This window comes from Alligator mississippiensis, chromosome 7 (assembly GCF_030867095.1).
Source record: "Alligator mississippiensis isolate rAllMis1 chromosome 7, rAllMis1, whole genome shotgun sequence".
Classification (NCBI taxonomy): domain Eukaryota; kingdom Metazoa; phylum Chordata; order Crocodylia; family Alligatoridae; genus Alligator; species Alligator mississippiensis.
In genome coordinates, this window is record NC_081830.1 from 63,024,590 (window position 1) to 63,042,262 (window position 17,673).

Here is a 17,673-nt window from a genome sequence, read left to right on the forward strand (position 1 = left end):
TTTCCTGATCTGTTTTTGGCATCTAATTGCACCAGCAGTGCTAGAGCATATGCCTTGAAGCAAAAGTAACTGTGTGCATTTGGGTTCCCAAAACTGGAAAAGTATGTTGCATGTGAAAGAAGACTGGGTTGTGAAACAGTCACATCACCATTGACCCTTTAAGAACCTGGTGGATTTCAGAGAGGAAATAATCTGCTCAAGAGTTAATGTTGCCCCAGTACTTAGGGAGAGGAATAGCCACTTTTTAGACCTGCAAGCCCATGCATTCAATTTCCACGTTACCCTACAAGGTCACTGAACTGGGGAATGTTAAGGAAGTTTCAATCCATATAAAGAGTCTCTAGTTCTCACAGACATACTTTGCTGCCAAGACATTAGCTTCCAATGTGGACATTTTCCCCTTTACAATTAAAAAATAAACACAATATTATAAATGGAAAAGCAAAAGTTTATATTTGGCCACCAATGACTGAACAGTTGAAACACTAATTTAGTTAACTCCAGGACTTGCTTAGGCTGCTTTCCTTCCATTTGGGAAAGTCCTTCAGAATCCTAGGATTGAATACATAAGAGAGATCAGTTTATTCAGTTATTTCTCTGATATGTAACATTATTGCTGCATAAATGTTTTCACTCAAAATAAGTTGTGACTTGTGCAGGAAACCAAGAGACTACAGTAGCTGTGATGAAAAAAACAAACAAAGGAGGCAAAAGTCTGTCATATTTACGACTTTGCACCTGCCCTATGATCTTAGTGGCTGAAGTTGGTTGAAATGAGAGTTTGTGGATAGGAGCAGTTTCAGTTTTGTAGGGCTTTATCTGTTGCTAGCAGGCAACCATAGAAGAGGAAGGAAGTACAGGACCTGAGGCCAAAAAAAAAGGAGGGGGGGAACCACTACCCAGTTTCCAGGAAACCTTGCTGGTTTTCTTGTCAGTTAGGGCAAGTCAGTCTTCAAGACCAGGTGTCAATGGACAGATTAGCAGTTAGGTCATACTCTAAACAGTTTTAATTGGTAGACTGTAAAATTCACATTACTGATTAACACAAGAGATCTTCAACTTTAAGTGTCTGAAATAAATGTTAACAGTAGTTTCTGCAATTAGGAGTGTGCCTTTAAATACAAAAGTACTTCCCCACTATCTTTTTTAATATCTGAAAGTAATTTTTGGTTCTTTAAAAAAGTATATATTCAAACCACAGCCTGTTGCCATAGTTACTACTGTATGCTACTGTGAATAGCTTATTTTACATGGGTAGACCTATAGGGTTTGGAAAGCATAATTATTTTAGTCTTTCACTGTTTCCCCTTCAGCTAGGCCACCATCCTTCTACTGCAAAAAAAAAAAAAAAAAAAGAATGTTGTAATTAGCCTAGAGTGCACTGCAGAACAGACTTCTCCGAGTTGGTGGCAGCTGTGTTGCCAAATTTTTTAAGCAGCTTTTAAGACATAAGCTACACATGAGGCAAAACAGGTAAGAACTGTGTTTTTTTCCCCTCCTATAATGAAGTTTTTTGGATTGTACAACTTGACACTGGAGAATGTAAAATTGTCTTCTAAGTGACAGTAAGTGTTTCTGGAAGCTGGATGGGTTTTATAGCATACAATTTTGTCATTTACATCGTTCTGGTTTACCTTAAAATAAAAAGAAGGTTTTAATAGTAGACGAGTTTCAAGAAATTAGCCCTTACTGTTCTGATGAGAAACTTGTTATTATGAAAACTGTAAGTCCAAATGCATTTTTTTTTTTTGTACTGGAACTACAACTTACACCAGTGAATAATCTGTTTGAGTTAAATTTTCCAAATGTGATTTGCAAAGTGAGCTCTTTTTATGCAATTTGACCTTTGGCAGTGGTGGACAGTCCCTTGTGTCCATGTGGAGTCTTTCTGGGGCTCTGAACAGGACACAAATGTGACTGTCAGGTCTAGGCGTTAAACAGCCAACCAAAAAGCCTTTCAATGAGTCTTGGTGCTTTACAGGGTATTAATTTGTCTTTCCTGATTTCTATTCCTCTGGAAACCTTAAAACAAGTCTCTTGATATGTTTTTAAACCGCAGTCCTGATGGTTTCACTACAGTTTCCTTTAGTAGGATATCTGAATAGTATCTGAAATATACATTTAGAAAGAGCACGGGGTAGCCATGGTTGTACGATTCTGGTTTTTTATTCCTCACTGTTTTGTCATGAAGGTCTAATCCTGTTCACCTCATACAATTCCTGTTGATTTCAGCAATTAAGATGCAGAAATAAGGCGAGCAGGACTTGACCTGGTATCGAATGACTCTTTCAAGATCATGATTGTCCTTTGAAGCTTTTTATTATGGACAAGAGAATCATTTGTAAAGTCTAATATAAATTAAAATGATGAATTCCTATGCTCCTAATTTCCTGGTATAAAATATATTGTTGCCAGTGGATGTCCCACCAGTGTTTGATGGTTAAAGGCTATGCAGGAATGAAGCCAGAGTCCACTTGGACTGAACTCCCTTGCTTCTTATAATAGGAGGTTAAACTAAATGGAAGTGAACCCCCTGTTTCTGACATCTCAATTCCAGCACTTATTAGAGAGCAATAAATAAACCATCTTCATGGAAAATTCAAGGGAAAGTACATATATTATAATTACTCATTCTGAACTTGACAAACAAGTTAGACATTTATATGCTTTTGGGCTAGTAGAACTTTTAAAAATATTCTATTGCTTTTAATAAAATTTTAAAGTAATTATTTAGTGTTTGCCCAAGATTTTCATTAACAAGCATGGAGTTTTTTAAGTGCCAAGTTTGAGAGATGTATATTTATTTTGTTGAAAGGCATATTATGATAATACAATTGAAACACTAGAAACCGCTCTATAGTATTTAAAATTAGTTATAGTTTTCCTCTGTTTCCTTAAATCATGAGCAGACGTTCTTCACTAAAGAATTCACATTGCGTTCACAATATTTAAACATGTCAAGAGTTTTTCTTTATAAATATATTGCAGAAATTAACATACAAATTTGTGAGTGAATAAAGAGGCTTATGAGGAATATCAAACATAAGGAATTGCTTAATAAGGATCACAAGAATTTGTTTAGTCTACTTTTTAAGTAAATTATGGACTCTGCTTGAACAATAACTGACAATGGCTAATTGGGTCAAGCTGTTGATTTTTTAATGTAGAATGCTACTCACTGGAGCTTGAAAGTGATAGCAAGAGACCACAAGACATATTTCAAGTTAGATTAATTTGTTGCCTGCTTTTGTAAAAAAGAAAAAGAAAGACTAGTATGATACTCCATCATTCAGCTTTTAAAAAGGGCTCTTTAACAGCAATTGGTTACATTTTGTTAGCTACTATGTTGACATAAGAGGATGTTTTCATTTATTTATTCTTTATGTGATGCACTACAGTGATAAATATTCACTGCAAAGTACATGCAATATGAGAAATATATCCTCATTGTCATAAATTTGTATGAACTTGTAGGAAAGGAACTTGCTTTGGGTGTGCAGTCTGATGGTGTTGGTTAAATAATGACACTTTCTATATTAAATTCATATCACTTCTGTTGGCAACATTTGTAAGTTGAAGGACAATAAGCTAAGTATGTTACATTTACTCTGGAACTGTTCAGAGTGAGAAGCAGTGTCATAGCAATGAAGTTTGGCACCTAGGGTAAAGCCTGCAGCAGCAGTCCACCCTTGCCCTGCTCACAGTTCCTGGGGGCACCCCCTTCCCCCCCCCCCACTTGCTGGTGAGTGCATGCAGTGGCGGGAGCCGCCCTTCCTCTGTCCCCGTACCTCTCCCCCACCCCTCCCCCAACAAGCCGCTTGCAGCTCTGTCCCGTACCCTGCCCTGGCTGAGTAGTGCTTGTTGGCACCCCTTCACTTCAGCATCTGGGGCGGTTACCCCACTTTCCCCCCTGTCCCTTTGCTATGGCACTGGTGACAAGGGTTGATGATGTATCCCAACCTGTTTTTGTTGTCTTGAAATTATCCTCACTGATGCAGTGTTTAAAATGTTTAGGTAACTCTAGATTAATTTCTGCCACTGCTACTCATATTGATTAGCACCTGAATCAGGACAAAACACTGTTGGTTCTTTGAAGTGTTGGGGGAGGAGGAGAGGGAGGGAGGGGGGCATACATAATACAAGTGCAGGTGGCAGAATCTGGCCCTCAGTGAGTATGTGTATGAATTTGTGCATATGCATGCATGCATGATTATAGACAGCAGGCCTTTGCAGAGAAGTTTCGTTACTCATTTCTGATTTCCTGCTGTAGGCAGAGCAGGCTCTTTTGAATAAGCAACAGCTACTAGACTATATAAATAGCCTATTTTTTATGATGCAGTAATTGAAAAAGAATTGTTGAGCCACATCTTTAATGAAAGCAGAAGGATTACTTCATGCTTTATCATTTACGTTGTTCTGATACAAAAAGCGCGCGCTACTTCTGAAGAAATGCATTCTTGAAGTAAAGCTAGTAATGCTTTTGTGCTGCACATGATGAAAATATGCAGAGATGAGTTCATTTCACAGTGCTAGAAATATTTGAAGTACAGAGAGACTATTACAAAATACTTTCACCTGTTCTCCATAATACCATGCCCTTTCTAGGATGACCTGTGGCTCAGCCATTTCCCTTCAGGACATTTTATACTAGGAATTGGAAGGCAATGTGGAGAGTGGTTATTTCTTGATGAGCCAGCAACTTCTCTATTGTAGCTCTTTTTTAGAAAATTATGTGATCTCATTTCTTCATTTAATAACACTAAGGGATTCTAATACCACAAGGATACACCCTTAATCTTTCTGTCACTCCAGAAAGTAAGGCTATAATCTGCCTTGCTGGGATGGATTTGAGGTGTGATAGCACACAAAGTTCAGAGATGAGTATTGCTTCACCTCTTAACAGGTTTGTGATAACTCAACCATTAATAAGAGTTCCTCTTTTTACAACTTGTTTCCAGTCATGGTGTTATGCAATGACCCCAAACCAGGAAGAGCAACCCTTTTCATAACACTTTGTGCTCAAAATGCCAAACCCCTTCCTTTTTTTTTTTTAGCCATATATGAGATTAGATGTTGTCATATTGCTGTGCCATGGGGTATTTCTTAAACTTCATTGGGAAGACTATTGGTCCATTATTTTGTTCAGCACATCATCTGGGAGACCATGGATTCTTTTGGCTGATACGTTCTTATGATTTCTTTTAATTGCCTTTCCCGCTGGTTAAGCATTTGAACTTCAGGCGTGGGTGCCTGTAGATGTGTGTGGAGGCTACTCTAAAGTGCTGTAATTACAGAATGTTGGAGCAGACTTGATTAATCAAGAATGAATGCTAATTAGTGCACCTCCTCATGTATCAGCATCCCCATACTTCAAAATGGTGGCAGGGCTCTTTAACTAAAGCTCGTTGATCGACCTTTAGTTGAAGTGCCCCACCACCATTTTGAAGCATGGGGACACTGATACATGAGACACTGTGGGTGCTTTAATTAGAGCAGCTCTCAGAGCTGCTCTAATTCAAGCGCCTCCACCCACTTTTGGAGTACATGTGAAAACGCCCTCAGATACTATGGTGGTTAATGCAGTGGTGGTGAATGCTCTTTCTCTGGCCATGTACAAACATTCATTTCTAGCGGTAGAAAATTTCCATTACTAGAAATGATTCCAAGCAAGGAAGCAGTACAGATCTGTAACCCCTGCTCCCCCTCCCCTAATTTTTACACCTTCCTGAGACTGGGGTGATCCCGGTCTTGGGAAGGTGTGGGCTGCTCTAGTTTTCCTGGTCCCAGGGGACTGAAGCAGCAAGACAAAACCCCCTGCCTGCTTCTCCAACCAGAGTCCCTTGTGTGAGAAGCAGTCAGGGACTCGCAGTGTTTCTGCCTCTGCTAAGCTTCAGGCACTGGAATCTGAGTGCACTGAGCCCAGCAGCAAAGCCCCTGCCCACTTGACACACCTGGGACTCTGCTGTGAGGCTTTTCTCTGCTACCCTAGGGAAAGCCTCCCAAAGCTGAGCTCCCATATCTCCAGCTTTCCCTTGCTGCCCCTGCTACCCACCTAAGCATTTGAAAGTCAGCGGAGCAAGGAACTCAGCTTGCAGAAGCTTTTCCCAAGCCTGGCTTCCAGCTCCATTGGCTTCTTCTTGCTGCCTCTGCCTTCCAGAAAAGTGGGGGGCAGTGACATGAAAAGCTGGAAGGGTCAGGAGCCAAGCCTGGGGAAAGCCTTGGGGCAGCATTGCTCCCTACACTTGGGAGCTGAGCAGAGGGGCCAGTGTACCAAAGCCCCTGCCTGGTTATCACAGCTGCCTCCCTTTCTAGTCCTATGGGATCAGTGGGGGCAGCTGCCCCGTACACCCTCTCCAGACCAGATCACTCCAATTCCTTGAAGCCACAGAGAGTTCTTTTCTGGTTCCCCTCCTCCTGGTTACCTGGTTATTCTCTTCTGGGAAAAACTGTCCTTGAAGCAGTTTAATCCTGGTGGATCCTATTTTTGCTTCAGGAGTAAAAGTTTCAACATCTGCATACTTTTGGTTTCTACTAGGATGGCGATTCTCTTTGTAAAAACTGAAGGCCTGTATGTTCTCTCTCTCTCTTTCTTTCTCTCTTCCCCCTGCCTCCCTCCCCTCCCATAGATCATAGATTTAAAGCTAAAGTAGAAATGGAAATTAAATCCAGTGTGTGTGGTAAACAGGGATCCTGGTTTTCCCTGGTAAAAAATAGCAAATTCTCTAATTAAAACCCCAAAATTTGTGATTAAAATTAAAGGCCCCCTACAGTGCCCCCCCCAGCCCTGCTGGTGTCCCTTGCTCCCCACCCACAGCCCTCTAGCTCTGCTTATGCCTCTTGCCCCCCCCCCCCCCCAGCCTTGCTGGTGTCCCTCACCCCCCACCGACAGCCCCTGCTCCCCCAGCTCTGCCAGAAGGGGCCCCCAGCTGCCAGAGCTAAATACCTGGGTTCACAGTCCCCTGCCCTCACTCCCTCATGCTGCCTGCTGTGGACTCAGGCAGGGATGGGGCTGGCTGTGCACACCTCCCAGATCTGTGTTGTGGGCTCAGGCTCCCACCCTGCTGCCCTGCTCCAGGGCCTCCACAGCCTGGTGGGTGCAACCTGGTGTGGCAAGGAACGGCGAGGCCACACAGGGAAGCTGCCTGCTAGTGCAAGCTCCGTGCTGCACTGGTGATGTGCCCCCTGTGCATGGCTGCTTTGAGGAGCACAAACCCCATGCCACTGCCCTCACTGTAGCCATGTGAACAGAGGGGCACATCACCAGGGCAGTGCAGACTTTGCAGTGGCAGGCAGCTTCTCCATGAGACTCCGTTGTTCCCTGCCATGCCAGGTTATACCCGCTGGGCTGCGGAGGCCCTAGGGAGGGCAGAGGGCAGGAGCCTGTGTCCACAGCAGGCAGCCCATGCCTGCCCCACACACAGATCTGAGGGGTGTGGGTCCCCTAAGCCCCCTCAGGAACTCATTGCAAAACTACAAAATCTGCAGGTTTTTCCAGTAAAATGAGAAATCCGGTTTTGCCTCTGGTAAAATCCACTGTTTACTCCATTTTTTCCATGGGAAATGGAAAACCCAATCCCTGATGATAAATCAAAGCTAAAATAGAAATGGAAATCAAATCAAGTGTGCATGATAAAGCTCAACAGAGAATTCAAAGGTTACATATAAAAATAACGCACAAAACTATCTAAACTAATGGAAGAAGCATGGGGTAGAAGAGAAGTGGGCAGAAAATAAGGGATTATAGAACACACTGAATAGATAATAGATTAGAACCACATGCTACCCAGAATTAGTGGTTAGAAAGGTAGGACATCTGAACATAGAAATCTACCTGTCAAAACAGGGCAACAATACAGTTGTAGGTATCAAAAGATTGAACTCTTTGAGTGCTACCAGTAAATCTAGTAAAATCCCAAGAAGACTAGCACAGTCTGCTTAGAACCACAAGACCCACTGTACAATTTTAAAATGGCAGTTTTTTTCAGATGTCCAGATATAACTTGTGGAGATACAAATCTTATCTGAAAGGAAAACTACCATAGAATCCCTGTGGGTAAAAATTCCATACTTGGATAAAAAAGAATATAATACTAAGCTTGTAGGAAACTGAAGCTGATTATGAAATACTGAGGGAGATGGGGAGGGGGGGAGATGTTAGGGAAGCTGTTAGAATGGGGCAAGCTATAATAATAGGAGACTTCAACTATTCTCACATAGACTGGATAAACACCTCATCAGGGCAAGATATGGAGATAAAAATTCTGGATATGATAAATGACCGCTTTCTAGAACAACTTATCTGGGAACCCACAAGGGCAGAAGCAATTCTAGATCTAGAAACACACAGGACCTGTTCAAGAGGTATCTGTTGGCGAGTCTCTCTGTAATAGCAACCCTAACATCATTGCATTCAACATTCTAGCAGGGGGGAGCAAACCAAAAACAGTCCACCACACTGATTTATAACTTTAGGAAGGGAAATTACACAGAAATTAAGAAATGAGTTAGAAAGAAGTTTAAAGGATCAGTCAAAAATGTACAAGGCCTTAGGCAGATTGGAAGCTGTTTAAAAATACTGTTTAGAGGTTTAGGAAAAGCGTACACCGCACATCAAAGAGGGTACCAAGCAGACCAGTAAAACCACTGCATGCTTTAATAGCAGAGCCATTTATGGCAAAAAGGCATCCTTCAAAAAATGGAAGGTGTGCCCAAATTAGAAAAACTGGAAGCTCACAAACTCTGGCAGGTCAAGTGTAAAAGTGAAATAAGGCAGGCCAAAAAAGAATTTGAGGACAGTCTGTCTAAGTGAGAAGCCAGCTAGAGAATCAGTGGAACAGTTAGATGACAAGGATATAAAAGGTGCACTCGGGGATGATAAGGCCATAGAAAAAAAGCTAAACAAATTCTTTGCATAGGTGTTTAGTGCAAAAGATAGTGGGGAAATCTCGATGCCAGATCAATCCAATCCTTCCTAGTAGATAGCTCTGACTAGTTGGACCACATTGAAGTGGTAACAAAAGACATTTAAGTACAGATTGGTAAATTAGGTACTAATAAGTCACCAGGCCCAGATAGCATTACCTGAGAGTTCTGAAGGAATTCAAAGTTGAAATTGCAGAAGTATTGCCAATAATATGTAACCTATTGTTACTAATAGCCTCTGTGCTAGAAGGCTGGTGGGCTGCCAACATAATGCCAGTCTTCAAAAAGGACTCCTCAAATGATTCTGGGAGCTACAGACCACTGAGTCTCACTCCATTCCTTGAAAGTGGGTAGAAATAAAAAATAAAATCAGTAGTTGCATGCATAAATATGATCTGCAGAGGAAGAGTCAGCATGGTTTTTGTAAACGGAAATCCTGCCTCACCAATGTACTGAAGTTCTCTGAGGGTGTCAACAACCATGTGGACAAGGGGATCCAGCTGACATAACATAGTTGGGTTGTCAAACACATTTTGACAAGGTCCCTTAGCAACGACTTAAAAAAAACCCTGTGTTGCCACAGGGTTGGAAGGAAGCTTCTTTTGTGGACTGAGAGCTGGTTAAAAGATAGGAATCAAAAGGTAGAGCAAATTGTCAGTTTTCAGGATGGAGGGAGGTCAAAAAAAGCAATCTGCAGGGATCTGTGCTGGGCCCAGTTTTTTTCACCATTTTTATCAAAGACCTGGAAATGTGGGTGCACTGTGAAATCTCCAAGTTTGCAAGTGATACCAATTTATTCTGAGTAGTCAAGTCCCAAGCTGCAGAAAGATTTGACCAAGCTAAGTGAGTGGGCAAAAAACATAGCAGGTGAACTTCAGTGTTGTTAAGTGCAAGATGACCTCAATTATATGTACACAATGCTGGGTTCTGAACTAGCTCAGGAAAAGTCTCAGGAAAGAGACCTTGGAGTCACTGTAGATAGTTCTCTAAAAATGATAGCTCAATGTACAGTGGAAACCACAAAAGCCAATAAAATGTTTGGCACCATTAAGAAGGGAAAAGAAAACAAAACAGAATATTGGCATGCCATTATACAAATCCATGGTGTGCCCATATCTTCAATGCTGTGTGCAGTTCTGGTCTCTGCATCTCAAAAAGGCTGTAGTTGAGTTGGAAAGGGTGCAACAAAAATCATTGGAGTATGGAGCAGTTGCCATACCAAGAGAGGCCACAATGGGTAGGGCTCTCCAGTTTGGAAAGGAGAAGGCTGATGGGGGATATAATAGAGGTCTATAAAATAAGAAGGGTATGGACCAAGTGAACAGGGAGCTGTTCACCAAATGACAGAATATGAGAAGTGGGGTGCACCCACTGAAATTAGTGGGAGAAAGGTTACAAACTAACAAGAGAAAGTACTTGCTTACGCAACTTATAGAATTCATTGCCACGGGAGGTGATAGAGGCAGGCAGCATAGCCAGTTTCAAAAAGGGACTAGAGAAAATCATGGATGATAGATCTATTAATAGCTTTTGAACAGAATGGTTAGAGATGTTTCCTCTGGCATCTCTAAATCGATAATGGTGGATGTCAGAGAGGATAATGGATAGGGGGTAGATCACTTCAGGTCTATTTGGTTCAATGCTTTAGCATCCACTCCTGCCCCTGTCCAAGGGGCTAGATGAACAATTGGTTTGACCCAGTATGGCACCTGTTATGTTCTTAACTTAACCTGATGATGAAAAGATGAAACTGTAATTAGACAGGTTACAGATGATGATTTAAGGCAAAACTACAGATTTAAGCTTCTTCAAAATACAGGTGTAAACCAGTGATAAAACTTAATTGGAGAACAAACGTTGGCAGTCAGCACATTGTCTGTCCCTCACCATGCTCCCCTGCTTCTCAAGTGTTCAACTGATAGGTTGAAGTCTATGAAGTCCAATAGATTATCATAAACAGAAAGAAACAATCCTTCCCCCACAACTAGGGTATCAAGTCTTAGCACCCTTGGCCTAGTGCCTGACCTCCCCAGAGACACTTAAAATAGTTGTTCTCCTACTTCTCACCCTGAATACCTGTGTAAAGAAATGAAGCTGAGGTGAATGCAGTGTTCACTAGGGATTTGATAATGCCCTGTATGTTGTAATCCAGGGGTCATTTATGCACATTGAAACACAGAAGATCAAGTAGAAATAACTTTTTTAGTTACACAACCTAGAATAGAAGCAAAATTCTTAATAAAAGAGGAATTTAGGATTAGTTGAACAAGTAGTATTATTGGTTTCCTAATGTTGACACAGCAAAACTGTTAGTCAAAACTGAAGAATGTGAGCTGAGTAATGTGGGAAGATAAGGAAAGAGCGCATGGAGAACAGATCAGCATATAGTGTTCCTTTAAGTCTTGCTACTTTAATAAAACCGAAGTAGCAAACTCATTTGTTTTACATAGTGGAACTAAACAAAAGGACTAGGAAGAGGTTGTTTTAAGCTACTATCTGAAGTTTCAGAAAGTCTCCAAAAGTTACAAATATGCAAATAAATCCGAGTAGCATTCAATTGTGGCTGAGGGAGCATAAAACTAACTTCCATGTCGGTATATAAGATTATATGAAGTATGTTTGAGTGAGTTGGATCTGGATTATAACCAGTCCCATTCAGAATTAAAAGAAAATAAGGAGTGCCATTCAAAATAAAGGTAAGGTTGAGAAGAGGAAGGGAAGTCTGACAATTCATAAGACCCATCTTGTCCAGTGTATTTTCAAGAAAACAATTCTAAATGAGAAGCACTGCATCAATATCATAGAAATGTGTAAAGCAAAAAAAGCTCTAGGCTTTCATGGCTTCTGTCCTAATATGTTGACTGTTTCCTTTGAGTACTTTCATAGATTTCATAGACATTAGGGCTGGAAGGGACCTCGGAAGATCATCGAGTCCAGCCCCCTGCCCAAAGGGCAGGACGTCAGCTGGGGTCGTAGGATCCCAGCAAGATGAGCATCCAGTTTCATCTTGAAGGTGTTCAATGAAGGCGCTTGAACCACCTCCGGTGGCAGGCTGTTCCAGACCTTGGGGGCTCGGACAGTAAAGAAATTCTTCCTGATGTCCAGCCTGAAACGATCTTGTAGTAGTTTGTGACCATTTGACCTTGTCATCCCTTGGGGCGCCCTGGTGAACAAACGTTCCTCCACATACTGGTGGTCACTTGTAGGTGGCCATCAGATCACCTCTGAGCCTGCGCTTTTCCAGGCTAACAACTTTGTTGTTGTCTCTAATCTTTATTTTCCTTATGATTTATCCCTTGGTATTCAGTGGGGAGGGCTCTGGAAACAGAGCAATTTTCTTTTCATTAAGTAAAACAGTAACAATATGAATAATATTGTCATTTCGATTTAAAGAAATTGGCACTGGAGCTGCAGTCTAGAAAAAAGAATTATAGACTAAATCAAATTATGGCCTGAAAATGGAAGACTGTTTTGTGAAAAGAAAACAACAGGGCACCACTAGTTGTGACAGTATCCAGCTGAGTGTGTTGCTGTGGTAACCAGTTGCTTCAAGTCAAATGAATCTAGTATCTTGTTAAAAGTCAAAATAGTAGGAGGAGAACGCTGATCAAAAATGCATAATAAAATACTCAAGGATCACAAGTTACAAAGTCATTCTGAAGTCACTCTGTCAAATTTGTACCTGTAAATGTGAGGTAAGTGGGGCTAGTGGAAGATGGGATGGGTAGGACAGCAGACAGGCTTTCAGAAATGCAAGGAAAATAACATCGTATGTTAAAGTACCCGTATTGGACTAAAGGAATAACCTGAACAGTTAGCCAGATGTAAGGATCAGGCCACCCATGACTGAAATGATGTCAGGAGCTAGTAATGACTTCAACCAACCAAGCTAAAAAAATCATACTTAAGGCCGATCTTACTCTGTCCAAGGTTCTAACTATAATACATGTTGGTACAGTCTCAGAGTAGCACCTTACACATTCAGATACAAGGTATTAGTTATTTCAAGGTGTGCCGTTTTCTTGCATCATTCACAGAGGTTCTTTTATTTTTCATGATCATTTCTTTAAAAATAAAGTTTAAGAAATTCAATTTTCTCCATTTTTCAAATCCAAGATGCTTCCTCAAACAATTATACACAATAACTTTACTGACAAAGCATTTCCTTTCCCATAGTGAGGTACTTGAGTTGCTGCAAATACCTTCTAATATAGTAACACACTGTATGCATGTATATGTGTGTGTCTGCACGTATTTTTATTTGGAACACTCTGTATTTGTATTTGTTTGATAAATGAACAAAATCGCCTCCAAAAAATTGTAATGAATAGACAGAGTAAATAACAGCTTTACAGATTTTCATGTTCTCATATAATTAAAGTCTTTATATTTTAAATATGTGTAGCATTGTAAATTATGACTTGATTGTTACCAAATACTTAAGAACATATTTAACTCTTTTTGAAATAAAAGAAATTGAAAATCCATGAGGGAACGGTTCTGCTTATTGGTAGCTTTGCCATGGAATTCATATTAAATTAGATGAGGCCTGAGGTGGAATGCTAATCAGAAAAAAAATCCTTTATTTTTAACTTCCTGAGCTGCGTGCAACTTGACTACATGAGGATCTTCTGGTATCTGCACTTCGACTCTACCTGCTTTTTTTAAGAGGTCCATTGTTGCACTTTGCTGTGGTTACTAAGGAGACCAGTCTTTTCTAGGGATAGATCCTCCAGTAGGAAACTTTCTCCTCATCACTGAAAAACTGATACAGCCACCTGGACACTATCCCATGTTTTACACGGTCTATCTTCTGATGGCACAATTATTAGTGTGTTAAGGGGGAACAGAGTGGGGCTGGTTTGGAAGTAAACCTTTTCTTAGTGGATTTTCATTTTATTTTGACATCTTTAATTAGGAAAACCAATTCAGAAAAGCACTATAGTGATTAAACTATGAACACCGACATAATATATACATACTTTTTTTAATTCTGCACAATTTAAAAGATTTAAAATCTCTAAACAGGATAAACAGTAGTTTTAAAGCTATTGCTACTTTCTCTATTCATCTGCATTTTATGAGGTTTTCCAACAGGGTCAGGGGAAGTCCTATGCCCAGTCCTGCAAAATGCAAGAAAAGTAGCTCACAAGCTTGTAGAATCAGGACTAAACTTTATAACTGTGTTTAGCAGAAGGGAACTACTTCCCTACACATAAGTCAAAGAATAGATTTCTTTGTCTTTGACTAATTGGCCTAGCATTTATTTTAAAAACAGAGACTGTAGAGAAAATGTTACTGTAGTGGCCATAAGGTAACAATTTTCTAAATTGTTCCCTATGGGTACAAACAGAAATTAAATTTGAAAGTTTTGGGGGAAAAGGATTATTTAAAGTAATGTTTTAAAAATATATTTGTGTATCCATTTTAAATTACTCAGTCTCAAACAATAAACAGTTGTTTTACACAATGCAATATTTTGAAACAAATAGCTAACAAAATGTCATCATCAGGAAGAAATGCATATAGTTCTGGTCTTGTGCATCTTTTTTGCTGTTTAGGTTTAGTTTATCTGGAACATGCCTTGTGTCTTAGGAGCAGTGACAAAGTTTAAGAATGTTGCCATTGCTTTACTAAAACAGTTACTTACTTTAAGTAAGGACCTTAAGAACACAACTTACCTGAGGCATAGAAGTCAGCTATGAACATGACAGAACAATAATAAGAAGTTCATTAAAAGTACAATTAGTATCTTGTAGAGGTAGATTTAGGTTGGATGCAGATTCTAACAGAGCAATGCAGATCAAGAAAAGGGGGTAAAACCTCATTAAATTCTAGCTTTGTTCCTAGGTCTTATGTCAGGGGTGGAAAATGTGGCCCAGGGGCTGGATGCAGCCTACCAGCCCATTCTATCTGGCCCACAGAGCTCCTAAAAAATTTAGAAAACTACTATTTATCTGCCCCTGGCTGCCTATCATCCGGCCCTCGATGGCTTGCCAAAACTCAGTAAGCTGCCCTCTGCCCAAAATAATTGCCTGCCCCTGTCCTATATGCTAAGGTGATGGGTGGAGTATAGATTCATAGATTGTAAGGCTGGAAGGGACCTTGGAAGATCATCGGGTGCAACATCCTGCATCCTGGATCAAGCAGGAAAGATAACTGGGGGTCAGGTGACCCCAGCAAGGTGATTGTCCAGTCTCCTCTTTAAGATTTCCAGGGTAGGTGACTGCACCACCTCTGGAGGGAGCCTATTCCACAGTCTGGACACCCTGACTGTGAAGAAGTTTTTCCTAATGTTGATCCTGAACTTCCAGGTGTTTTTTGGCCACTACTCCTAGTTTTCCCCTTGGGTGCCCTGGTGAACAGTTGCTCACCAAGCCCTTGATGTACTCCCCTATGGTAGCGGTAAGCTGCTACCAGGTCTCCTCTTAGCCTTCTTTTCTTCAGGCTGAAGAGTCCCAGGTCCCTCAGCCTTTCCTCATATGGCTTGCCGTATAAGACTCTGAACATATGGGTGGCTCTTCTTTGGACTCTCTCAATCTTGTCCATGTCCTTGTTAAAGTGTGGTGTCCAGAACTGGATGCAGTACTCCAGCTGCGGCTTCACCAGTGCCAAGTAGAGTGAAAGAATCACCTCCTTGGTTTTGATGGAGATGCGTCCATTAATCAATGCCACAGTATTATTTGCCCTACTGGCTACAGCATTGCACTGTTGGTTCATATTCATCCTGTGGCCTATTATTACCCCCAGGTCCCTTTCATTCCTGGTGCTAATCAGTTGGGTGCCAACAAGCCTGTTGGGGATTGCTTGTCCCGAGGTGGAGCACTTTACATTTCTCGACGTTGAACTTGGTCAGATTCTGATCCACCCAACTTGCTAACCTGTTTAGGTCCACCTGTATCTGTAGCCTATCTTCAAATGTGACCACACTCTCCCATAATTTGGTGTCTTCTGCAAACTTGGCCAATGAGCTCTTCACCCCCACATACAAATCATTAATAATGATGTTGAAAAGTACTGGGCTAAGCAGTGACCCCTGTGGGACACCACTGCCCACTTCATCAGAACAACACAGATCCATTCACTATGACAGTCTGGATCCTATCCTGCAGCCAGTTTCTCACCCACCTGACTGTCTCGGCGTTAAGCCCATAATCCTCCAATTTTCTCGCAAGGACATTGTGGGATACTAGATCCAAAGGCCTTTTGGAAGTCTACGTATACAATGTCAACCTGCTTTCTTGTGTCCAGGTAGCAAGCTACCTGGTCGTAGAAAGAGATGAGGTTGGTAAGGCAAGACCTGCCTGTGATGAAGACCTGCCTGTGATAAAGCCATGCTGGCTATCATTCAGAATCTGACCTTCTGCAAGCTTATTGCAGATAGACTATTGATGAACTTTTCTAGGATTTTCCCTAGGATGGAATTTAGGTTAATGGGCCAATAGTATATAATGGATGACCAAATCACTGTGAATCACATAACTTCAGCTGAATTTTTCTTCTTCCAGAAACAATTTTTCTTCTTCCTGAAATCTGCTGTGGAAATTTGACATGGCATATCTTTAAATTATGTTCCTCTACTGTAGTTACTATTAGGTTGTGCACCCATTTTTCTACACATTGTTAATTTTTCAATAACCTTCTAGCCTAATTTTCTGACTTGGACACTTAGGGCACTTTTACATGTACTCTGATGTGCTCTGATTAGAATGCATCAGAGCAGATTTGATTACCATATTTTCGCGCATATATCCTGTGGGGTATACGCAATTTTACAAAAAAAATGGATGGGTGCGGGCTATATGGGGGTGCAGGCTATCCACAGACTTCTTTCCCCCACGGGGCTGGGGCCAGGCTGTGCTGTCGCCACTGTGGGGGATGGGCTGCGCTGCTGCTGCCGCGGGGGCCAGAGCCAGCTGCGCCACCGCAGGGGGCCAGGGCCGGGGCCAGGGCAGGCCAGGCTGTGCCGCGCTGCTCCCCGCTGGGCCCGGGCAGGCCGGGATGCTCCGCCACCGCTGCTGCCGCGGGGCCGGGGCAGGCTGCGCTGCCTCCCCGCTGGGCCCGGGAAGGCCGGGCTGCGTTGCTGCTGCCGCGGGGGCTGGGGCCAGGGCGGGCCGGGCTGCGTAGCCTCCCCGCTGGGCCCAGGCAGGCCAGGCTGCGTTGCCACTGCCAGGGCGGGCTGGGCTGTGCCGCCTTCCCGTGTATACGCCGCCACGTGGAATACACGGGTGCAGCGTATACACGGACTTATTTACAAAAATACTATTTTCCACGGGTTATACGTGGGTGTGGCTTATACCTGTGGGTGGGGTATATGCACAAAAATACGGTAATTGAATTTACTGCAGTGTTTTAATCAGAACACTCCAGCGTGCTTCAGTGTCTCATGTATTCAGCATCCCCATATTTCAAAATGGTGGTGGAGTGCTTTAGTTAAAGCTTTCTCGTTAAAGCACCCCCACCGCCATTTTGAAATTCAGGATGCGGAATACACCAGACACTGTGAGCATTTTAATCAGAGTGGCTCCAAAAGCCACTCCAAAAGGCTTCCTCCCTGGAGCGCATGTATAGGTGCCATTAGTTTCACATTTCAGTGCTCCAATTGATACTTCAGTATCCACTGACTCTGGATTTGTACTTCAGAATGAACCAGTGCCTTCTGCTTGGACATAAATGTAGTGAGTAGTAGAGAAGAAGTTATTTTTGTTGTTGAAGAATCATGATGAACTTGCAAATATAAGCAACTGAGTA

General features: G+C 41.9%; 1 protein-coding gene across 1 annotated transcript in view; it reads left to right on the forward strand.

Moving 5' to 3' along the window:
- The first annotated feature begins 1,454 nt into the window (after positions 1 to 1,454).
- MBNL1 (muscleblind like splicing regulator 1) overlaps positions 1,455 to 17,673 on the forward strand; it is a 210,398-nt gene continuing 194,179 nt past the window's right edge. The window contains exon 1 of the mRNA XM_059731046.1: positions 1,455 to 1,473. The gene's annotated coding sequence lies outside the window, so the exon portion shown is untranslated. The remainder of the gene's footprint in view (positions 1,474 to 17,673) is intronic.